Source organism: Humulus lupulus, chromosome 7, assembly GCF_963169125.1.
Source record: "Humulus lupulus chromosome 7, drHumLupu1.1, whole genome shotgun sequence".
Taxonomy (NCBI): domain Eukaryota; kingdom Viridiplantae; phylum Streptophyta; class Magnoliopsida; order Rosales; family Cannabaceae; genus Humulus; species Humulus lupulus.
The window spans coordinates 131,732,421-131,757,927 of record NC_084799.1 but is presented as its reverse complement, the minus strand read 5'-3'; the positions used below and the strand labels follow the sequence as shown (position 1 = coordinate 131,757,927).

General features: G+C 37.5%; 2 non-coding genes across 2 annotated transcripts; both read left to right on the top strand.

Annotated features, from left to right (window-relative positions):
- Positions 1 to 2,377: 2,377 nt before the first annotated feature.
- On the top strand, positions 2,378 to 2,483 carry LOC133793214 (small nucleolar RNA R71). Its single transcript, XR_009874669.1, has one exon. It is a non-coding gene; the product is annotated as a small nucleolar RNA R71 (small nucleolar RNA).
- A 13,335-nt stretch (positions 2,484 to 15,818) lies between these two features.
- Positions 15,819 to 15,925, top strand: LOC133793061 (small nucleolar RNA R71). The gene has a single exon (XR_009874523.1). It is a non-coding gene; the product is annotated as a small nucleolar RNA R71 (small nucleolar RNA).
- Positions 15,926 to 25,507: the final 9,582 nt, after the last annotated feature.

The following is a 25,507-nucleotide window of genomic DNA, read 5'->3' as shown; positions in this document are numbered from 1 at the left end:
AAGGAAACAATAAAACTCCTTTACCGCCAACCGATCAAGCATTTGATCAATGAACGACAGCGGGAAGTGGTCTTTCCAAGTAGCCTTATTCAGCTTCCGATAGTCCATACAAACACGCCACCCTGTCACTTGTCTTGTGGGAATCAACTCATTATTTTCATAAGCCACCACCGTGACTCCACCTTTCTTAGGAACACACTGAATCGATCTAACCCAAGAACTATCTGAAATCGGGTAAACAATTCCATAATCAAGCCACTTAATTATCTCTTTTCTAACCACTTCCTTCATGATAGGATTAAACCTTCTCTGCTACTCAAAAAAATTATTACAGCAATCCTCCAACAGAATTTTATGCATAAAAAATGAGGGACTTATACCCTTCATATCCGCCATGGTCCAACCAATGGCCCTTGTATATTTCTTCAAAACAGCCATCAACAAACTCTCTTTTTCAGCTCCTAACATGACTGAAATAATCATAGGCAAAGTCTCATTATCTCTCAAATAGGCATACTTCAAGTGATTAGGCTTAGGGGGCTTAAAATTCCCTTCTGACAAGTTCAATGACTCAAAAGGCCTCCTAAATTTAGCAAAGGGCTGCTTTGACTCCACCCATGTAACTTGGCTTTCTTCCTCTTCACTTAAGTCTTCAAGATCTTTAAGTGACCTCACCTCTATTCCATCTTTAAAAGCATCCTAGTGGAATTTTTCAGCGACAATTGACTCAATTACACTTAGCCTAGAGCATTCCTCAATCTCATCCGGAAACTTCATAGCGCTAAACACATTGAAAGTTACTTGTTGGTCATTCACCCTCATAGTAAGCTCCCCTTTTTATACTTCAATCAAGGTCCTCTTGGTAGCTAGAAAAGGTCTACCCAAGATAATAGGAACATCTTTATCCGCTTCATAATCAAGAATGATGAAATCAGCCGGAAAAATGAATTTATCAACTTGCACAAGTACATCTTCAATTTTTCCTTCCGGGTGTGTCATAGAACGATCCGCTAATTACAAAGTGACTGTGGTTGGTCTTGCTTCTCCAATCCCCAACTTCTTGAAAATCGACATGGGCATCAAATTGATACTAGCCCCCAAGTCACAAAGTGCTCTACCACCAATAGAACAAGGAATTGTGAAGCTGCCCGGATCTTTCAATTTAGGAGGAATTTTATTCTTCAATATAGCACTACAACCTTCAGTCAAAGCCACTGTTTAAAATTCACCAAGCCTTCTCTTCTTAGTTAAAATATCCTTCAAAAACTTCTCATAGTTGGGCATTTGCTCCAAAACTTCCACCAACGGTATATTGATGTGAAGTTGTTTCAAAACATCTAAAAATCTCCAGAATTGACCATCTTGTTGCTGCTTTTGAAATCGATGAGGAAATGGTGGAGGTGGCTTGGTCATAGGCTTCTCTGTAGCATTTTTCTGAGGAATTACTGCAGCAATTGCTTCAAGATCAACATTTGAAAATTTTGAATTCACAGTTTTGTCTCCCTTGTCCACACTACTTTGGATTGAAGTGGGCTCGATGTTTCTCTTACAATTCTCCTCAGTCAATTCCAGATTTTTACCACCCCTCAAGGTAACCACCTTGCAATGCTCCCTACCATCTTTCCTTGGATTTTCGGTATCACTAGGCAAGGTGCCTTGTGGTCCATTCCTTGGCTCATTAGCTAGCTGCCCCAATTAAATCTCTAGGTTCCTCAAGGATGTCGCTTGCCTCTGAATCACAGCATCATTCTTGGCCATATCTTCTTTCATTAAACTCTCCAAAGAGCTTGATTGAGACCCTTGAGGAGTTGAGCTCTTGGTTGTTTTTGAGAAAACCCCAGTGGATATGACGGCTTGTTTTGCATTGGTGCTCCACTTCAACTAGATCCTTGACCCCCCCCTCCCCCCCCTTAAGAGAAGTTTGGATGCTTCCATCACCCCGGATTATAAGAGTTCGAATATGGGTTATTTCGGTTGTCATTTTGATTCCCCACATAACAAACTGAAGCGAGATTGAAAGGACAACTCTCAAATGTGTGCCCATCTCCACAATAAACCCAAGATACATCAGCAAATTATCCCATAACAGCTGTTTGTACCATTCCCCAAACTCATGTTCTTGAGAAGGTTAGTCATTAAAGAAACTTAAGCGGTCAAAGCTATCAATGCATCCACTTCAAGTATACTAGCCACTTTCCGACTTGTTGAGGCTCTAGCATTAGACTATTGATAATTGTTGCTAGCTATCCTCTCCAGAATCTCATAGGATTCATTGTAGGACTTAGAGAGAATAGCCCCATTAGCTGAAGCATCTAACACCATGCGAGTGGAAGAATTGAGCCTGTTGTTGAAAGTTTGTATTTGGATACAATGCGGAATCCCATGGTGTGGGCATTTCCTCAATAACTCCTTGAATCACTCCCAAGCTTCACAAAATGATTCATCTTCAAGTTGCTGAAATGTCATGATTTCATTGTGAAACTTGGCATTTTTTGTGGGAGGAAAGTACTTCATCAAGAATTTTTCAGCCAATTCATTCCATGTAGTCACCGCGTCGAGATGAAGAGTGTTTAGCCAAGCTCTAGCTCGATCCTTAAAAGAGAAAGGGAACAATTTCAACCTTAGGGCTTCGTCACTCACTCTTTGTAGCTTGAAAGAATCATTCACCTCCAAAAATGAACGAAGATGAAGATGAGGATCCTCAGTAGGCAGCCCACTAAATTGACCTATTGTTTGCAACATTTGGAACATATCGGGGTTTAACTCGAATTGTGGTGCTTGAATTTCAGACCTAACAATGCTCGAATTGAGCTCATTAAACATTAGGGCGGCATACTCCCTTATGGTTCTCTCTCTATCATCAGCCATAGCTATTGCATTAGTGACATTATTAGCACCCTCAACTCCTTCAGCCTCTTCAGCCATATTAAGGTGATTTTGAGTCCATTGTTCCCTTAGTCCTCTTCTAACTGTTCTTGGAATCTTAGGGTCAATAGGAACTAGTTCAATGTCTTCTTGCTTGTTCATATAGTAAATCACCTGAGAAAACACTAGAGCAAGCAAACAAAGTCAGCTAAACAAAGAATGCAAATTCAAAGTTTAATTCTCAAATTTTATGACATTAATTCTTTTACCTAATTAAACATATTCCTATGCAAAACCAGATTTAAGAATGCAAATTCAAAGTTTAATTCTCAAAAGTTACACAAGGAAAATAACGCATCCCTATGTTACTTACTAACATAATCTAACCTAGATTATGACTTGTGTCATCCAAGTTCTTCCCATTACATTTAATATTTCCAACATTAAACATAATTGAATATCTTGCCATTGTTGGCCAAACAACAACATGAAATTAATATAAGCACACTTGAATGGACAAGAGAGATTTTACTAAAATAAAGTGCAAGAAATTACTAGACTATAACATAGGGTTCATCAACAATTCAAGCCACCTAAAAATTAGTTCATGGCTGAGTTAATAAAAATTAATCCACAATCAAAACAGCCCATAATATTCAGATTTAGAAATCAACTCAAAAAATGTAAAAATGAAGTTTAGAAATAGAAGAAAGAACAAATCCAAAATGATGCTTGAGCTCTCTTTTTCGTCCTCCTTCTTCCTTGCTGATTTCTGGGTTTCTTTCCTTCTACTTGCTAGTTTTTCTTTCCAAAAATGGCTACCTCCTTCTCTATTTCGGTTGATACCTCTTTAAGTGTATTCTATGTTTCCTCCTTTTAGCCCCAAAAGTACAATTTTGCCATTCCTTCTAAAAACGTGAGTTCCTCTTTTCTTTTGTCATTTTCTCCCAATTTTTGACTCATGCTTTCTGTACTTGCCACCTCAGCCACTATTCCAACTCACCCATTAACTTGCCACATGTTCTAGGTGCCCAAAAACTGCCTAATCAAAATGCTTAAGCAAAACCTGATAATTCAACCATCAAAAATTCAATTTAGATAGTTTCACATGTTAGTACATTCTTTGTACAAATATCTATTCATGAAACTATTATCTTCAACCCATTGGCTATTAAAAACTACAAAAATAACTAGACTTAATTAAGATCATTAAAACACCAAAGTTAGCTACACAAGCTAAAAATAAACTAACATTACCCAAGATTTTTTCACAATTATAAGCTAAAAAGCACATGAAATAACTCTTTATTCAAGAGTTATCAATATGGCAGACTCCCCTCTTTGTGTAGTTGACTTCTTCAATGTACCTCTAGGTTTCCCAATTTAGTCATCTAAGTACAAAATTGTCCCTCCTTTTGATGTTTTTTTCCTTCTTTCTTTTGACATTTGCTTCCAAATTGACTCATGCCCTCTGTACTTGCCACATCAGCCACTAATCCAGCTCACCTTTTGAATTTCGAAGCACACATAAATTTCCAAAAGCAACCTGATCAAAATGCTTCAGCAAAATCTGCTTGGCTACCGCAAACCTACTATTTCAGCATCAAAATTTAGCTTAGATAGTTTCACAATTTTGTTTTCATTCTTTGTACAAATATCTATTTATGAAACTATTGTTTTTAACCCATTAGTTATTAAAAACTACAAAAAAAAACAACTAAACTTAACTAAGATCATAAAAACACAAAAGTTAGTTACAATAGCTAATAATAAACAAACATCTCCATCAATGTTTTTTACATTTATAAGTTCAAAAGCACAAGAAATAACTCTTTATTAAGGAGTTATCACACCCCCAAACTTAAGACATTACTCGTCCTCGAGTGATGAATCTAAAAAGATAACAAAAGACACAAATTAAACAACAAAAGGAATAGGAAAACAATAAGGACAAGACACAATAAAATAGGATAAACTTTTCTTTGCCAATGCTAAAAGGGGAAAGCTCTCAGGAATTTTATTTTGAATAAGAGAAACTGAATTTCAAACTTACACAAGCTTTAAACCAAACTCTTCAAGCATTCATGTTGTTGTCAAAATATGAGTCAAGTGTTTCACCCTTTAGTGCATGTATAGCTTTTCCTAAACAGTTTCAATCACCCAAAATCAAACTAGGCCTTGGTCCTAAAGCTTAAATAGTGTCTCCATAAGTTACTTAGTGATTCTGTCTCCACTAATGTAGACAAACACCACATCAAAGATCAATAAGACTTTATCAAGCTTGTAATGATAGGCTAGGGTGAAGGTAGGATTAGAGATATTAATTTTGGCTCGAATCACCCTAAGCACCTCAATTTTTCTAGGACCTAAATCAATGCACGCATTAATTTCCCCAAATAACACCCCACAACAAAATATAACTCTTACCACTAGCCTTTATTACTAACATGCAAAGACAAAAATCAAAACAAACTTTTCTTTTATTTGAAGAGTTACACCCCCAAACTTATTTACAAACATGCTTGATTACTTTTTTTTTTCTTTTCTTGACTTTTTTTCTAAAAAAAAAATTTCAAAACTTTCCTTTGATTCAAGGGAGTGCACTCTTGAAATTTTTTTTTTTTTTTTTTGCTTTTTTCTCTTTTTTTTTTTTTTTTTTTTTTTTACATTTTTCTACTTTTTTTTATTAATGATAAACAAACTAGATGGAAAGAGGACAAGAAAAATGAGAATACACTCTCCCCCCAAACTTAAAATCAACATTATCCCCAATGGTGAAAACAAGCAAAAGAAGAAAATGAAAACGCTAACCCAATGCCTCTCCCACTCTCTACGCCTCTTAACCCCCAAAAGACAACAACAAATAAATCCTATAAAGATCAAGGTGTTAAAGGGTGTGGTGAAAAGAGGTTATTATATATAGATATATTTATATATAAAGCTAGGTTAATAAGTGGCTAAACAAGAAAATGACACTTAAGCTCAACGGGGTGACTAGGGATAAAATGTAGAAAAGGTAGGCTTCAAAGGCTCAAACGGTCCAAGGATGGCCTAAATCATGTCATCTGTGTGGTGTTGCCTAGGATTTCGCCTCAAGGAAAATCACTAAGCAATTCTAGAAACTTAAGCTCTCACAAGAAACGAGCTCTTTCTAGGGTCTTAAAAATGTTTAATCAAGCTATGCACACACTAAAAAGAAAAACACTCTAATCAATCAATTTCTAGCAACATTCACACCCCCAAGAATTTAGTTTAAAACTTAAGTAGGAAAGACATTCAACTTCAACTTAGATTTATTATATTTTTGTAGTTTTTCAATATCGTCATCGAGCCCCCTAGTTAAACACTAACACAAACAAAGAATATCCTCAAAAGAGCGACTAAACAACAGGACAAAGACATTATTCACAACAAGACAAAGACAGGAACAATAACTAAACAATAGACTACTAAAAGAATACAACATGACAAACCAAACCAGAAAACAAGTAAAGAACAAAAGTTCTGTTAAGGGTACTCCCCGTGCCTATTCCTCAGAATTGGCATCCGAAGGAATATGGTTGTTGTGAAGAACCGGAGCGGTCCACTTCTCCAAAATGGAGCTAGGGAAGGCAGTAGTAGGTCTGGTGAAGTTCTGCTGAAGGGACTTGATTAATGCCACATCCCGCTGCTTGGCATATTTCCAGATGATTGCTGCTGAGTTTCAAGAGACACCATCCGCCCAAGAATTTCCTGTTGCTGACAAGGATGTCTGCGAGTGGGGGAGCAAGTGGGGTTGCTGGCGGAGGTGCGGTGGATGGGCCACCTTCAGACACTGTCTCACACTGCTGAACAAGAGTGAGGAAATCAATGTCACAACGCTCAAAAAGTACATCCTTACTTGAATCATAAGGAACCCCATCTCTAAGGCATAACTGAGTGATGAGCGATGGACATAACAATTTTCCCTTCTTCTTTCTGGCACAACTAAAAATTTTCCTAGTGATCAACTTGCCCACATTGATACTAAGCTCGGCCAACATGCAATACAACAGAAGCACATGCTCTTTTGAAATTGTACTGCCATGTGTGGCAGGCAACAAATGACATTTAAGGAAATGCAACTACACACCAACTTCAGGTAACACAGAGGTGTGCAATAATGTACGAGCATCACTGGAAGAAACACACCATTGAGCGCCTACATAGGCGACAAGCTGCAGTGCCTTGTCAAAATTTTCTGGTGTAGTGGCCACTACCATATCATTATAAAGAGCACACTCAAAATTTTCAAGCCCAAACACAGAGTTAATAGCAGTACCAGAAAATGAAACAGTCTTGCCTCTAACAGCCACTTCAAAATTCTCATAGGACACCATGTTGGCGTAAAATTCATGTACTAACAGAATGATAGCAAGCTCTGGTTTTTAACAGAAATTTTCCCAATTGTGCTTCTCAATGACGTCGTTGTGGAAGGCTAGCTCCACAGCAGTAGTAGGCAAAAAACCTTTCTCAGGGAGCAACTTCTTTTGCTTAATGGACTCATATTTCTCCTTGGCTTGAGTAGAAGCAAATTTCTGAAAATGGTACTGAAGGAACTGGATTTTTCTTGGTCTTAGGGGTTGGTACAGCAACAAGTTTTGGATTGGTCAAAACTTTCGTTGTAGTAGTGGTCTTTTGTGGCTTGGGTGGAGGTATGGGTGATGCTGGTTTGGCTGGCTTTTAGGACATTGGGATGGTGGTTTTCTTGGTTGATGGTTTTGTAGTGATGGTGGTAGGATCATTGACAAAGGCTGGTGGGGGTGATAGTGGTGGGATAGAGTGTGAAACGGTGGATATTTTTTTGGATGGTGGTGGAGTAGAGTGCGGTTTGGCTTTTCTCTTTTGAGCTCTTGTTTTGGTGGCCATTGATATGTGGGGTTATGGGAGTATGTGGGGTAATATTGGTCATAATGGACAAGTATACCACAACAACACAGAATCCACAATATAATTGGAGTTACAACCTGCTCAACACATCCAGTAGTTGCCCCAACAGAAAGAGAAACATATCATAATAACATGCCCCCACCACCGAACAAAATCCACTACAGATGCACAAATGCAAAGTAATAAGGAAAAACAAAGGGAAGCAGTTACCCAGGGGCAATATCATAAAATAGAGGTGATGAGTCTGTGTTGGTCAGAGCTGAGCACTCACGATGTAGACAAAGAGTGAACGGCGCCTAGGCTCGGTTTGGTTTGTTCTCAGTTTTAGCTTGGAGGCGCCTAGGCTCAGATTGGTTTGGAGGCACCTGGGCTCGAGGAAGGGAAACAGGAAGGGCGGCCCAAGCGAAATCACACCTCTGCATGGCGCGCAAACGTCACTCATACCTGGGTGCTTTGGATTGCATTGTCGGGAGTGTGCGACTAGAAGGCTTGCACGGCGCACGTGTAGGGGGATCGAAATGGGTCGGTATCTGGTGGCTTGTGAGGTTCGGGGATATGGGTGCATGATGGTGGTTGGTGGTTAGTGTGGTGGTGAAGGGAGGAGAAGGTGGTGGTGAGGGTGGAATTTTTTTGTGATGGTGGCTACGGAAAATGAAAGAGGTACGAAGAGAAAAAGGAATGAGGGCATTCAAGTTAGGGCATGGTCTTGAGTCGTTTCAGGTTATTATTATTTTTCATATTTTTTTTCTTTTTCGAGTGAGACCACACCCCTTTCAAATTGTGCATACTTCAAACTGCCAAATTTTTGCTTTTGACTGAACCCCACTATTTTTTGGAAATGAGACCCATTTTTCTCCCTGTTTGCTGATTAAAAAGTTGGCAACACCATTATACCCAAAAATTACTTCCTGAATATCAATTTCTCACCTTTGAACCCCTGAAACACAAGAATAAACGTAACACCACTTCCAAAAACAACACAATCACATGAAATTAAACTAATAAAAATAAAGAACTATAAGAAATTAGAAAAACAAATATCTATATGTTTTATATATATATAGTAGTTTACACTTCTGCTTTTTGGTTGTCTTAAAGATAGTGCCTAAATCACTTGACAACCCAAAACAACAACTACTTTAAGGATCCTCCAAAGTGATAGAGGTTTTCTCGTGGTCAACCTCACCTCCCCAATAATGTTTCAAGCGCTGCCCATTCACTTTAAACTCCCTTCCAGATTTATCTTCTCGCACTTCAATTGCTCCAAAGGGATAAACTTTCACCACGGTGAATGGGCCTGACCAACGGAACAACAATTTGTCAGGAAACAACTTTAAGCGTGAGTTAAAGAGCAACACTTGCTGCCCATTCTCAAAGACTCGAGATTGAATTTTCTGGTCATGCCACCTCTTAGTTTTCTCCTTATACAACTTAGAATTTTCATAGGAGAAAAACCTCATCTCTTATAGCTCATTTAATTGTAATTTACGAGCATCTCCAGCAGCTTGGAGATCCATATTTAACTTCTTAGTGGCCCAATATGCCTTATGCTCCAACTCAATGGGCAAATGGAAAGCTTTCCCAAAATCAAACTATACGGTGACATTCCCAAAGGGATTTTGAAAGTTGTTCTATAGGCCCAAAGAGCATCATCCAATCTTTGAGACCAATCTTTTCTACTAGGCTTCACCACTTTCTCTAGAATTCCTTTTATCTCTCTATTGGATATTTCCGCTTGACCATTTGTTTGAGGGTGGAAGGCTATAGAAATATTGTGTTTCACACTATATTTGGCCAACAAGGCCGCCAAAATCTTGTTCACTAAGTGGGAGACTTCATCACTTATAAGCGCCCTTGGAGTGCCAAAGTTGGTGAAAACATGCTTATGTAAGAACTTCATGACCACCTTGCAATCATTGGTAGGACTCTCCACTACTTCTACCCATTTAGAGACATAGTCAACCACCACCAAGATATACAAATTCCCGAATGACGATGGTAATGGCCCCATAAAGTCAATTCCCCAAACATCGAACAATTCCACTTCAAGGATGCAATTCAAAGGCATTTCATTCCTTGTTGAAATATTTCCAGCACGTTGGCATCGATCACATCTTTGAGCAAATTCGTGAGCATCCTTGAAAATAGAAGGCCAATAGTACCCCGATTGAAAAACTCTAGCTGATGTCCTTTGCCCATCAAAATGTCCACCATAAGGAGCTGAATGACAATGCTCTAGTATACTCGAAACTTCATCCTCACGCACACAACACCTCATGATTCGATCTGGACATTGCTTGTACAAATAGGGCTCATCCCAATAGTAAAATCTCACATCATGAAAGAATTTCTTGAGCTGCTGCCTATTCAAATCAGGTGGTTGCAAACCACTCACCAAATAATTGACAAAATCAGCGTACCATGGTGTAGTGACTTGGTTCACAACCAACAATTGCTCATTGGGGAATGTCTCTTTAATAGGCCCTTCACCTTGCTTCTCATTATCGACCTCAAGTCTAGATAAATGGTTAGCCACTTGGTTCTATGTTCCTTTTCTATCCCGAATCTCCAAGTCAAATTCTTGAAGAAGAAGCACCCATCGAATAATTCTTGGCTTAGCATCCTTCTTGGCTATAAGATACTTGATTGCTAAATGATCTGTGCAAACCACCACTTTAGTCCCCACAAGATAAGCTCTAAACTTGTCGAAAGAAAAAACAACCGCCAAAAGCTCTTTCTTGGTGGTGGTATAGTTCAATTGAGCATCGGCTATTGTCTTGCTTACATAATAAATGGAATGAAAAAACCTTCTCTTTTCGCTGCCCAAGCACGACACCAACAACAAAGTGACTAGCATCGCACATCAATTCAAAAGAAAGAGACCAATCCGAAGCTACAATGATGGGTGCGGTGACAAGAGCTTTCTTCAAAGTCAAAATGCTTCTTGAAACTCCTTAGTGAACTCAAATGCTCGATTTTGCTCAAGTAAAGAACAAATAGGCTTAGAGATTTTTTAGAAATCTTTGATAAACATCCGTTAGAATCCCACATGCCCCAAGAAACTTCGAATTCCCTTGACTGAAGTAGGTGGTGGCAACTTCTCAATGACTTCAGTCTTGGCTCTATCTACCTCAATGCCTTTGTTAGAAATCCGATGACCCAATACAATGCCTTCTTGCACCATAAAATGGTACTTTTCCCAATTAAGCACCAAGTTTGTTTCTTCACATCTCTCTAACACTTTCTCAAGATTATCCAAAAAAGCATCATAAGATTCACAAAACACCAAAAAATCATCCATAAACACTTCAAGAGTTTTCTCCACCATATCTGAAAAATAGCCATCATGGAACGTTGAAATGTGGTGGGTACATTATCCAAAAGGCATCCTCCTGAAAGCAATTGTCCCATATGGGCACGTAAACGTAGTTTTTCCTTGATCTTCAGGAGCAATAGAAATTTGATTGTATCCTGAATACCCATCCAAAAAGCAATAATACTCCTTCCCTACTAGTCTATCAAGCATTTGATCAATAAAAGGCAGCGGGAAATGATCTTTTCTTGTTGCTTTATTTAGCTTCCGATAATCCATACAAACATGCCAATCTATCACCGTCCTTGTGGGAATCAACTCATTGTTGTCATTATCTACCACACTGACTCCCCTTTTCTTGGGAACACATTGAACGGAGCTGACCCGCGAACTATCTGAGATTGGGTAAATAATACCAGCATCAAGCCACTTAATCGCCTCCTTTTTTACCACTTCCTTCATAATGAGATTAAGCCTTCGTTGTTGTTCAACAGAATTGCTACATATCCTCCAGAAAAATCTTATGCATACAAAGTGAGGGACTTACACCCTTTATATCAGCCATAGTCCAACCAATAGCCTTCTTGTATTTCTTCAACACATCAAGCAGCATATTCTCTTTTTCAACCCCCAACAACGTAGAAATAATCACTGATAAAGTCTATTCACAAGCCAAATAAGCATACTTCAAATGACTAGGTAAAGGCTTCCATTCCAACTTTGGTGGTTCTTGAATAGATGGCTTGGAAGGCTTGAAATTTCTTTCCGATAACTCTAAGGACTCAAAATTCCTTCTAACTTTAGTAAAAGGCTGCTTGGATTCTACCCATGTAACTTGGGTTTCTTCCTCTTCACTCATTTCTTCAATCTCTTCAAGTGAAATCACTCCCAATCCATCTTTACAAGTTTCTTTTAGAAATTTTTCAGCCACAATAGTATCAATCATACTCGAAGAAGAGCATTCCTCAATCTCATCCAGAAACTTCAGATAATTAAACACATTAAAGGTCACGTGTTGGTCATTCACTCTCATAGTAAGATCTCCTTTTTGAACATCAATCAAAGTCCTTTTGGTGGCAAGAAATGGTCTTCCCAAAATTATTTGAACATCTTTATCCGCTTCATAATCAAGAATAATGAAATCTGCCGGAAAAATGAATTTATCAACTTGCACAAGTACATCTTCAATCTTGCCTTCCAGATGTGCCATAGATCAATCCACTAATTGCAAAGTGATAGTGGTTGGCCTTACTTCTCCAATTCCAACCTTCTTGAAAATCGACATGGGCATCAAATTAATACTAGCCCCCCAAGTCACAAAGTGCTCTACCAACATCTCTACCACCAATAAAACAGGGAATTGTAAAGTTGTCCGGATCTTTCAATTTAGGAGGAATTTTATTCTTCAATATAGCACTACAACCTTCAGTCTCCTCTTCTTGGTTAAAATATCCTTCAAAAACTTCACATAGCTAGGCATTTGTTCCAATGCTTCCACCAACGGTATATTGATATGAAGTTGTTTCAAAACGTCTAAAAATCTTCGGAATTGACCATCTTGCCGCTTCTTTTGAAATCGCTGAGGAAATGGTGGAGGTGGCTTGCTCATTGGTTTCTCTAATGCATTTTGCTAAGGAATCGTTGTAGCATTTGCTTAAGGATTAGCATTTGACATTTTCGAACTCACGACTCTTTCTTCCTTTTCCACACTACTTTGGATTGAAGTGGGCTCATTTTTTCTCTTAGGATTATCCTCATTCAACTCCAGTTTTTACCACTTCTCAAGGTAACTGCCTTGCAAAGCTCCTTACCATCTCTCCTTGGATTTTTGGTATCACTAGGCAAGGGGACTTGTGGTCTATTCCTTAACTCATTAGCTAGCTGCCCCATTTGAATCTCTAGGTTCCTTAAGGATGTCACTTGGCTTTGAATCACAGGAGCATTCTTGGCCATATATTCTTTCATTAAACTCTCCAACGAGCTTGATTGAGACACTTGAGGAGGAGGAGGTTGAGCTCTTGGTGGTTGTTGAGAAAACCCTGGTATGTAGGCTTGTTTTGCATTGATGCTTCGCTTAAACTAGCTCCTTGACAACCCCCCCCCCCCCCCCCCCCCAAAGAGAAATTTGGATGCTGCCTCCACCCTAGATTGTAAGTGTAACACCCTAACTTGCTAATAAGGTTTAAGACCTTGTTTAAGCATGCTTGGAGGGCAATAAGTGAATTGACATGATATTATATGGATTTGATTGAATATGTGATTAGAATGCATGATTAGGTTGTATATTTATGCTTGTGGGCCCCGTTGGTATGTTAGAGGTAAACTGGTAATTTTAGCCGGTTGAGGGCATAAATGTGATAATTGTATTATGTGAGTTGTACCACGTGGGTGTGGTGTTTTTATTGTGATGCACGCGTCGAGACGGTCCTAGTGAGCTAATTAGTCTAAAAGTCACAACGGGATTTTATACCCGGCTCGGAAGGAGCCTAGGGGTACTTTAGGAATTTCGTAAGTTGAATTGAGAACTAATGGTTATAGTTATTGGCGATTGAGTAACCTGTGTAACCGTTTGTAACTGCCTTGAGTAACAAGTTTTAGATGGAAAAGGGTAGAATTGAAATAGAAGTGAAAGGACTAGAGTACCCTTGAAGGTTTAGTTAAGAGAGGATAATTAGAAGGGGTGAAATGGTCTTTTGGCAGGGGGTTTAGACAAATTTCAGCTGGGATATAGGGGTACTCGGTTTAGACGCTTAGGCATATTATGGGTTTTGTTAAAAATTGAGAGAAGAAAAGCTAGAGGGAAATCTAGGGTAAGAAGAAGAAGAGTAGAAGGGGCTGAAGTGGGAGTTTAGGAGGAGAATCAAGGGAGCTTAGGGGTGAATTCTCCACTTGAGGTAAGAATTTATTGCAAATTTAAGGCTTGTTTCTGTTTTGATTTGAGAAATTTAAAGCATGAGTTAAGTTTTTAAGTTTTGGTTTGAGTTTGCTGAAATTAGAAATCAAATGGTGGATTTTTGGGTGTGATTGTCTTTTGATCTTGATACTAGTGTTTATGGGTTGTTAGATGGTTCATTTGAAGTTTTAAAATTGATCTTGGGGTTTAGGTATTTGTTTGAGATGATTTGGAGAGGTTGTAGCTCTGGGTTCGCGAAGGAGCGTCGCGGCCCTGTTCTTGGGCGCCGCGGCGCGGGATTGCTTTAGGAAATGGCCTAGCCGCTAGGCGCCGCGGCCCTTGAAGGGAGTGTTGCGGCCCTAGGCCATTTTGGCAGCCAAAAATTTGGGTTTTTAGGGCTTTTGCCTGGGGACACGAGGGATGGTTCCAATGTATTGTTTTAAGGAATTAGAGGTCCCGAGAGTATGGGATTGGTCCCGGGAAGTGGTTTTGGGTTTGGTTAGTATTAAAAGTGTTTTATGTGTGTTGTGACTAGGTTTTCGGAGAGGCTCGTGCTAGGGGACCGTGCTTGTGACCTTGGTGCATCGGAAAGCTCGGGATACAGGTAAGAAAACTGTAGCACCCGAGAACAGGGCATGGGCCCATAGTGTTATTGCAGGGCATGGCCCTAGATTGTATTACGTGCTAACGTATAACCTTAAATGAATTATTACATGTTTGAATGATTATTTTGAGATGCACTATATGTGTGATTATAATGAAATGAACGGCGAAGGCTGAGAACGGTCGTGGGGCCGGAAGTAACACTTAGCACATGGAATGCTTATAGTCAGGGTGGGACCCAATCGATACATGAGTTATCCTTACAGTAAGGACCAAGACCCCAGGCTTGGTAAGGCCTCTGGGGTGGCATGGCTGTGTTTGTTCAGTCTGATGGTTTTCATGTTTATCAGTGGATTATATGTTAACTATATTATATGCATATGATATTTACTGTATGAGTTTTCTTGCTGGGCTTCAGCTCACGGGTGCTCTGTGTTGCAGGTAAAAGCAAAGGGTCAGTCAACCAGCCATGAGTATGGAGAGCATGGGGGCGGCGCGTACATGTTCGGCCTGCCCGACTGCTTTGGTTGGGGGCATTTTGAATATGGCTGTATTAACTTGTTCTTTTGATAGTCAATCAAGTGTAAATCTATTTTTGAGTTGTAAATATTTTGTAAACCTTATTTTTGGGATCCTAGATGTTGGTACTTAAATTTTTCAATGAAACTAAGTATTTCCAAAGACTACAGCCTTAACTTCCGGTTAGTCACACTTTTGGTCTTTGAAAACCTCGTAGAGTCAGTTAGTTGCATAGTTGTGTTTTAAACTCACTTAGTAACGGCTCTAAGGTAGTAGGGCGTTACAATAAGAGTTTGATATGGCTTATTGCGGTTGGCATTTTGACTCCCCACATAACAAACTGAAGCGGGATTCGAAGGACAACTCTCAAATGTGTGCCCATCTCCACAATAAACACAAGACACATCAGCAACTTGTCCCATAGCAGCTGGCTGTACCATTCCCCCCAAACTCATGTTCTTGAGAAGGTTAGTCATTGATGAAACTTGAGCGGTCAAATCTGTCAATGCATCCACTTCAAGTACACCTGCTACTTTTTGACTTTTTGAGGCTCTAGCATTTGACCATTGGCAATTGTTGCTATCAATCCTCTCCAAAATCCCATAGGCTTCATTGTAAGACTTAGAGAGAATAGCCCCATTAGCTGAAGAATCCAACACCATGCGAGTGGAAGAATTTAGCCCATTATAGAATGTTTCCATTTGTATACAATGCGGAATCCTATGGTGTGGACACTTCCTCAATAACTCTTTAAATCTCTCCCAAGCTTCACAAAAGGATTCATCTTCCAGCTGTTGAAAATACATGATTTCATTGCGAAACTTTGCATTTTTTGTAGGAGGAAAGTACTTCATCAAGAAGTTTTTAGCCAACTCATTCCATGTAGTCACCGAGTCAGGAGGAAGGGTTTTGAGCCAAGCTCTAGCTCGTTCCCTCAAAGAGAAAGGGAACAATTTCAACCTTAGGGCCTCTTCACTCATTCCTTGTAGCTTGAAAGAATCACTCATCTCCAAAAATGAATGAAGATGAAGATGAGGATCCTCAGTAGGCAGCCCACTAAATTGACCAACTGTCTATAACATTTGGAACATCACGGGCTTCAACTCGAATTGGGGTGCTTGAATTTCAGGCCTAACAATGCGCGGATTGAGCTCATTAAACATGGGAGCAGCATACTCCCTCATGGTTCGTTCTCTATCATCAGCCATAGCAATCGCGTTTGCGATATTATTAGCACCCTCAACTCCTTCAACCTCTTCATCCATATTAAGGTGATTTTGAGCTCATTGTTCACTTAGTCTTCTTCTAAATGTTCATTGAATCTCAGGGTAAATAGGAGCTAGTTCAAGGTCTTCTTGCTCGTTCATACAATAGATCACCTGAGAAAACACTGGAACAAGCAAACAAGGTTAGAACAACAAAGAAAAATAAATTGCAAGTAATTGATATTACACAAATTTCTAATTCCATTCCCCAGCAATGATGCCAAAAACTTGTTGTGAAAATTTATATGTTCAAGTGTACACAGTGTTAGGAAATTTATACAGGATCTTTATTTATTTTCATGTAGATCTAATATTAAACAACTTAATATGAGATAACCTAGAACATGTTTCTCAAATTGAATTCAAAGAGAAATAATGATAAGAATACTTACATTATACGTAGTGGAATAATAGAGTCCTTCCTTCAGTTTCTCTAACCCTTGTATCCTTTTTGTTGCATAGTTTTACCAAGAAATTGAACCGATCTTCAATTTTCTTCACAGTCTTCCAAAGTATCCTTGGAATCACCTAGACTAGAGTGGGCAATTCTCAACACATGAGATAGATACAGAGAGAATAAGATAAAAGAATAAAGTGTCTTAGAAAAGGACTTGTGTTTAGAGAGAATCTAAAAAACTATCAGAAACTTGTGTTTTTGACTTCTAAACTTCAACTTTTCATCTCTCACTTAGCACTCTTTTTATAGACTCAATTAGACAATTTAATTTAATTAAAAAAAATCAATAAAATAATAGTCAATTAAAAGCTTTAGGTCGAAATTATCATGGGCTTTAGGCCCGTGAAATTTCCCATTTGATTATAAGCCCATTGGACTTAAAATCAATGCATGTATTATTTTCTATTGATTTAATTATTTAAATCATTTATCAAATTAATTATTTATAATTTAAACCTTGATTTAAACTTATTTATTAATTTAGATACTAATTATCTTAATTAATAAATCTGCCCTAATTTCTCTTTTCTTCTCAAAATTACATAACTCTATGAAACTATCCAAAATTGACCAAGTCAACTTTGATAATTCTAATTGATAATTAAATCAATTAATTGAGACTATCTAAATGATTTTATCCAATGTATAGTGGGGACCATGGGCCTATGAAATCAAGCAACAATAAGTTACCATAAATCTAACAAATAATTTACTAACTTATAAATTCCTCGTGACTCCACTAAAGACTCAGAATTGCATTCTTGAATTAACAGAATGCTCTATAACAAATATAGATACGCTATTAATTATCCATTGTTACAACCATAATTTTCACTCAATCCTCTATAGACGGTCTAAAATGAGATGGGACTAAAATACCGTTTTACCCCTCATTGTATTTTATCCTTAAAACACTTAATTCCTTGTAAATGATATTTCAGTAAACTAATATTAATTACTAAAATGAAACTCTATCATTTAACACCTTGAACCAAACTAAAAGGAAACCATCGTTTCACTTCTTTATTAGAAGCTATCAATGTTCATATCTATGTTTAACACTCCCACTCAATTATACTACCGAGTTCCCAAGATGTAAGTATGGGCTAGTCCGTAGGGTAAGCTGGTAACGAACAAGTCAAAGAACTCAAAAAATAAAATCAGTTAGAATACTAACAACTCAGAATTGAGATTGAATTGACCTATGGTCAACTATATGATATGACTAGAATAGATAATTGTTGACGCCGTTTTTCGCCAACAGTGAATCAAGAAAATAATAAGGTTGAATTAGTGCTTGATGGTAAACCAAAGTAAGAAAATTACTCTAAAGAACACTGGTCTTTTTACGTGGTTCAGTGGTTAAAATCCGCCTAGTCCACAAGTTTATATTATTATTGTTTTTCTCTCTCTATTTGGACAGAGTCTCGGTATTTCAAAATAATCCTCTCCCTTTTCTTGTCCAATATTCTCTATCATGGATTTGCGTATATTCGAAATTCCTTGGATAGGTTTGGGTAACCGCGTGAATCAATCACGGATTTGCGTATATGTTACATTTATTATGAAATATTCCTATTTATACTTGGATATGATTTCATCATGAAATAAATAATCTCCTAATATCTAGGACATTAACTATCAAAGGCTGGCCATAAATGATCGTTTAAAGTATCCAAGTCTTCGGGGATCCGTGGACATGCCATATCTCCAAGTTATCATGGAGGTCATGCCTTATAAATATTAGAAGCTCACGCTTTTCAATTTATGCATCCCTAGCGTGTGCAGTTGTCATGAGAACCGTGCTATCAGCATGGAGGATACCTGGACTTATAGGCTATTCCTTCCCTGCAATTACCTGCTAGCTGTACACGATCTGAGTAAAAGACTCATGCTGAACTTAGGATACACAATAATAACAGTAAGTTTACTTATCCTATCAACTATCAATATTGGTCCAGTCCGATGTAACAAATACATCCTATCTTATCTACTTTGCTAATGTTCTGGAAAGAACATTACACTACAATGTGTAAGTAGATCATATCGTAGATTGGCAAGTCAGTGTAAATCATGTGCACTGGCTAACCTTAGGACAAACTTATATTTGAACATATAATCATATTTATATTCCACTGTGATTATGTCACTATAAATATGATTAGCTATATGATAAGGATTTAATAGAAGTTTATATTAAACAAATAATCATGAAAATAAAACATGTGAGCAAAGTGATAGACCAAGTCAAAAAATGATTTCTATTCTTTTATTGATAATAAATGAGATTAAAAAAAAATTGGGCTTTAATTAGGGCATAAAACCCTAACAAACTCCCACTTGCACCAATTGAAACTAATGCCTTAATTCTACTAATCCCATTTCCTTGATATGCTTATCAAATGTAGCTTCTGGTAGTGTCTTTGTAAACGGATATGCAAGATTGTCTTCAAATGTAATCTTCATAACCTTCACATCTCCCCTGGCTACATATTCTTGAATAATGCGATAAAGCCCTTCTTTATGCTTACTCTCTTGTGATTACTAGGTTTTTTTCGAGTCGACTATCGCTCATGTGTTGTCACAAAACAACACCAGTGGTTTATCCATTTCTGGAATACCACCGAGATCCGAATAGTACTTCTTTAGCCAGACTATTTCCTTAGCTGCTTCTGACGTGACTATGCACTCAACCTCCATGGTGGAATCTGAGATTGCAGACTGCTTTACCCTTCTCCATATCACAGCTCCACCCCCAAGAGTAAACACCATTCTAGAAGTAGACTTCCTTTCATCGACATCAGTCTGAAAATCTGAATCGGTGTAGCCTACAGGGTTCAGAACACCACCCTTGTAGACTAACATATAATCCATAGTCCGCCTTAAATACTTCAGGATATGCTTAATTGTTATCCAATTTTCCAGTCCTGGGTTTGACTGATACCTGCTCACTACTCCCACTGCATAGCAGATATATGTTCTAGTACACAATATGGCATACATTAGACTTCCAACTGCATATGCGTAAGGAACTTTTCTCATTGTATCTTCCTCTTCAGGTGTCTGGGGAGACTGCTTCTTTGAAAACTGAATTCCATGGTTGGATGGTAAACGCCCTTTCTTGGAATTTGTCATTGAGAATCGTTCAAGCACTTTATCTATGTAAGCTGCTTGAGATAGAGCTAAGAGTTTGTTCTTTCTATCTCCATTGATCTGGATACCTAGAACATAACTTGCTTCACCCAAATCCTTCATCTGGAATTGAGTGCTTAGCCAGTTCTTCATATCTGACAATTTCTTAACATTGTTTCCAATGAGTGAGATATCATCTTCATAAAGAACTAAGAATACCACTATTTGATTTGCCTTCAGTTGTTAAACTCAAGGCTCATCAATATTTTGTTCAAAGCCATAGGCTTTGATTATTTCATCAAACCTAAGGTTCTAGGAACGAGAAGCTTGCTTAAGTCTATAAATAGACCTATTCAACTTGAAAACTTTTCTTTCTTGTCCAATTACTTTAAATCCTTCTGGTTGATCCATATAAATGACTTCGTCAAGTTTCCCATTAAGAAAAGTTGTCTTGACGTCCATTTTCCAGATCTCATAATCGAGAGCGGCTGCTATGGATAGGAGGATGCGAATGGACTTGAGCATGGCTACTGGACTAAAAGTTTCCTCATAGTCCACGCCTTCTCTTTGGGTATAACCCTTTGCCACTAATCGAGCTTTATAAGTCTCGATATTTCAATCAACACCTCATTTCATCTTGTAGATCCACTTGCACCTAATGGCCCTAAAGTCAATAGGTGCTTCCACAACACACCAGACGGAATTTGAGTACATGGACTCCATTTCCAACTTCATGGCTTCGAGCCATAGTTCCTTTTCAGGGCTAGCCACTGCCTGTTTGAAAGACAATTGATCATCATCGCTAGTGTCACCAACAACCATATTGGTTTCACCATCCAAACCATAGCGAATTGGGTTCCTATAAACCCTCCCAGTATGATGAGGCTCCGTGACTGTTTACTCAGGAACAGTGGTACTATGTTCATTTAAATCGACTTGCGTCGGTTGGATATGAAGAGTGGGAATTTCATCAATTCGTGTTGATGACGATGGAACATTGGTTGGAGTAAATTCTTTAACCATCTCCTATAAAACTACTTTGTTGCGTGGTTTGATGTTTTGGACATTGTCATTTTCCAGAAAAGTAGCTTTCGTAGAAGTAAACACTTTTTTTCTGAATGACTATAGAAAAGTCCACCCCGAGTATCTTAAGGATAGCCAAAAAACATGCAAACTTCAGTTCGCGGTTCCAGCTTTCCTTCCTTTTTCCTCAGGATGTGGGCGGGACACCCCCAGATTCTATAATGGCGTAAACTAGGTTCATGTCCATTCCATCATTCTAAAGGGGTTTTAGGGATTGATTTAGATGACACGACATTGAGAATGTCGTTCGCAGTTTCAATTGCATGTCCCTAGAACGTAGTTGGTAGAGTTGAGTAACTAAGCATGCATCTAACCATTTCCAATAGAGTTCTGTTCCGGCGTTCCGCTACACCATTTTGTTGCGGATTACCTGGGGCAGTAAGTTGTGATAAAATCCCAAGTTCAGTTAAATGATCTTGGAACTGCATATCCAAATATTCTCCACCCCTATCAAATTGCAAGATCTTTAACGTTTTACCTAATTGGTTCTGAGCCATCGCTAGGAATTCCGTAAACTTTGAAAATGTTTTTGATTTCCTATGCATTAGGTAAAGACATGAGTATCTAGAGTAATCGTCAATGAAAGTGATGAAATACTCAAAACCACCCCTGTCTTGTACATTCAAAGGTCCACAAACATTTTAATGCACAAGTCCAAGTGGTTCTTTGGCCCTATCACCCTTTGTAGAGAATGGACGCTTGGTCAGTTTTCCTTCTAGACAAGATTCACAGACAGGTAATTCACCTAAGGTGAGTTCCCTCAAAGTCTCATCCTTTGTAAGTCTTTGAATCCTATCATAGCTAATGTGACCTAGTCTCAAGTGCCATAAATACGCCATATTATCGTTATCGATCATTTGACGTTTATTGGTCCTAGGTTTAGCTACTTTGAATAAATCATTGTTAAGAGCGAGGGGTTTGTTAGGTCGCAGAATATAAAGCCCATTTTCCAAACATGCAATACACAATTGTGATCCATTGAAAGAAATAGATATATTAGAACTTGTGAAAGTCATAACAAATCGTTCTAATTGCAACATGGAAACTGAAATTAAATTTCTACTAAAATCTGGAATAAAAAATACATCTTTTAAAATTAATTATTTATTTCAAAATTTCAGACGAGCTCTTCCTCTAGCTTGGACCGCAACGAACGCTTCGCTCCCAACTCTAAGCTTTAAGTCACCTTTGTCCACTTCCTCCCACGATTCAAGAAGTTGTAAAGTGTTGCAAACATGGTTGGTAGATCTGGTATCAGTAATCCAAATTGATTTATCATTCTCTAAAACACATGTTTCCAAGATAATTGAACTATAATCATTACCTTTATTTTTAGCTGCTGGAAACATGAGGCAATCTCGTTTCCTATGCCCCTTCTCTTTGGAGTGAAAACACTTATCTTTACATTTCTTTCTTTTCTTGTTCTTCCCCTTAGGCATCTGTGCATTTGGTTGTGAACTCGTCTTTGCAACCTTTGCAGGCTTGGGTTTATTGTTTTGTCCACCTTTCCTCTTGTTTCCAGCTTTCGAAGACGAAGCTTGGTTAGCTACAGCCTTAGCTGGATCAACAGAAATAGCAGTAGTCTTATTTTCTCACCCCTTACTTGGTCCACCCTTGATAAACTCAAAAGTCTGAAGCTCGTTCATGTGCTGCGTCTGACCATAGTTGAGTTTATTCAACACATAGTTGGAGGTGAATGGCAGGAAAGCTGGAGAGAGACTATCGAGGATTAAGCTAACTTGAGTTTCCTCATCTATTGTTGCTTCATGAAGTTTAGCTTCCTGAAAGTACTTTGTCATTTTGATCAGATGATCGCGAACATGTTGAGAAGGTGCCATCCGAGCATTGGCATATTTCTTGGTGGCCTCAAAATGACTTTGCGCTGACTTGGCACCAAACATGTCTTGAAGCTGATCCATGATTTCGTAGGCCATCTCGACATTCTCCATCTTTGTCTTGAGAGTGTCGACCATACTAGTCAACATGTAGTATTGCGCCTTGTTGTTAGCCGCCTACCAACGCTCATACTTATCCCTCACAGACTTGGTAGCTCCTTCAGCTGGAACTTTCGGGGATTCCTCAGTCATGATGAACTTGGAGTTGTCACCAATCAACACAATGTAGATGTTCTGCTTCCATTTATGGAAGTTTTCTCCAGTAAGTTTCTCCATTGAAAGTTGGGAAAGATGGGAGTTGATACAGCCATAATAAAATACCAAAATAATCATATCTTTATTTCTTTAGGTATTTAACTAATCTATGATATCCTTGTCCCGGTTGGCAAGAGTAAAAAATACCACTAGCTAAATAAAGTTGTAAACCTATTTAATAATGGAAACCATTATTAACAACCTACTATTCGATCAAAATAAGAAAACAAAATCTCTTATTTTATGAGTTAGACCCACGGTTTTGATAATCAATAGATTTAGTCCTAGTAGTCACCGTAGGGGTGAGTCTAGTAGAATTCAACATATAATCATCTATCTTTCGAAATCTAACATTGTCAAAATAATTAATGAACACCCTCCGTAGGGGGACGAATCAAAGCATCTCGAGGCCCCATTAAGCTATTGACCTTGTTAAACCAACGGTGGATATTTAATATTATTCTTAAAATAAGCTCATTATAAAATTAAAGATAGTATTTTTATTATTTATTTTTAGAAAATTAATGACTATGGTTCTCTAAAAAATTGAAAAAATTAAATTTTTAAAACCAAAGTCCTATAATTTCCTATTAATTCTAAAGTGTCACATTGAAATAAATTCAATTAATTTGTTGCTAATCAATATTTAGGTTTAACTAATATAATGAACCTATACAATTAAGTCCAACTCAAGTAAATGGGCCTTAACAATTGAACTTGTATGGAGGAGGGTTGGGTTCAGTATGTCGTTCCCACTACTATGGCCCCCAAACTTCCATACAAGGTCCAAAAGACAGGAATTTAAACATTCATTTTATTAATTGTTATTAATTGATTAGGCCCATTATAGTCATGCAAAGCAAATGAGCCTTCACAAGTGGAACCATCCACAAGAGATGAATTTAAACTTTACATTTTCTAATGGGCCCAAATAAAACCTATCATTTTATGAATATTTTATTTGGCAAAAACTATATATCTAGCAAACATATGGGCCACTATATGCATCTAAGCTCAATTTCAAAAATATCACATGTAGTGCAAACAAACATGTTATAATTGGATGTGCCTAATCATGTTACTATATGAGCAAGTCTATGAATTTTTGCAAAAATACCACAATTTATTTCATCTGCAAAAATATCACAATTAATTATCTAGAATTTATCAAAATTTCGAATTGATTAAATTTTAACAAAAAATAAGTCAATTTAAATGAAATTTATCAACAATTAACAATAGTTAATTTAAATTTCATTTACCAACAATCAACTTGGTTTAGGTTAATTTGAAAAAAAAAATATCAATTTAATTTAAATGGGATTTATCAAAAATTAACCAAAGTTAATTTAAATCCCATTTATTAAAAAAATATTTTATTAATTGGTTGAAAAAAAATGATATTTTTCAAATTTTAACCAATTTTAAACTTTAAAATCAATATCTTGTGTTGTTACAGCTATAAACTAATATTCTAACCATTAAAAAAAATATATAAAGCTCTAATAAGTTATCATAAATCTAACAAATAAATTTACTAACTTATTAATTCTTCATGACTCCACTAAAGACTCGAAATTGCACTCTTGAATTCATAGAACACTATACAACAAATATAGATACCCTATTAATTATCCATTGTTACAACCATAATTGTCACTCAATCCTCTATAGATGGCCTACAATGAGATGGGACTAAAATACCGTTTTGCCCCTCATTGTATTTTATCCTTAAAATACTTAGTTCCTTGTAAATGATATTTCAGTAAACTAATATTAATTACTGAAATGAGATCTCTATCATTTAACACCTTGAACCAAACTAAAAGGAAACCATCGTTTCACTTCTTCATCAGAAGCTATAGATGCTTATATCTATGATTAACACTCCTACTCAATTATACTACCGAATCCCAAGATGTAAGTATGGGCTAGTCCGTAGGGTAAGCTGGTAACGAACTAGTCAAAGAACTCAAATAATACAATCAGTTAGAATACTAACCATTCAGAATTGAGATTGAATTAACCTATGGTCAACTATATGATATGACTAGAATAGATAATAACGGTATGTTAACTTATCCTATCAACTGTCAATATTGGTCCAGTCCGATGTAACAAATACATCAGATCTTATCTACTTTCCTAATGTTCTGGAAAGAACATAGCACTACAATACGTAAGTAAACCATATCGTACATTGGCAAGTCAGTGTAAATCCTGTGCACTAACTAATCTTAGGACTAACTTATATTTGAACATATAATCATATTTATATTACATTGTGATTACGTCACTATAAATATGATTAGCTATATG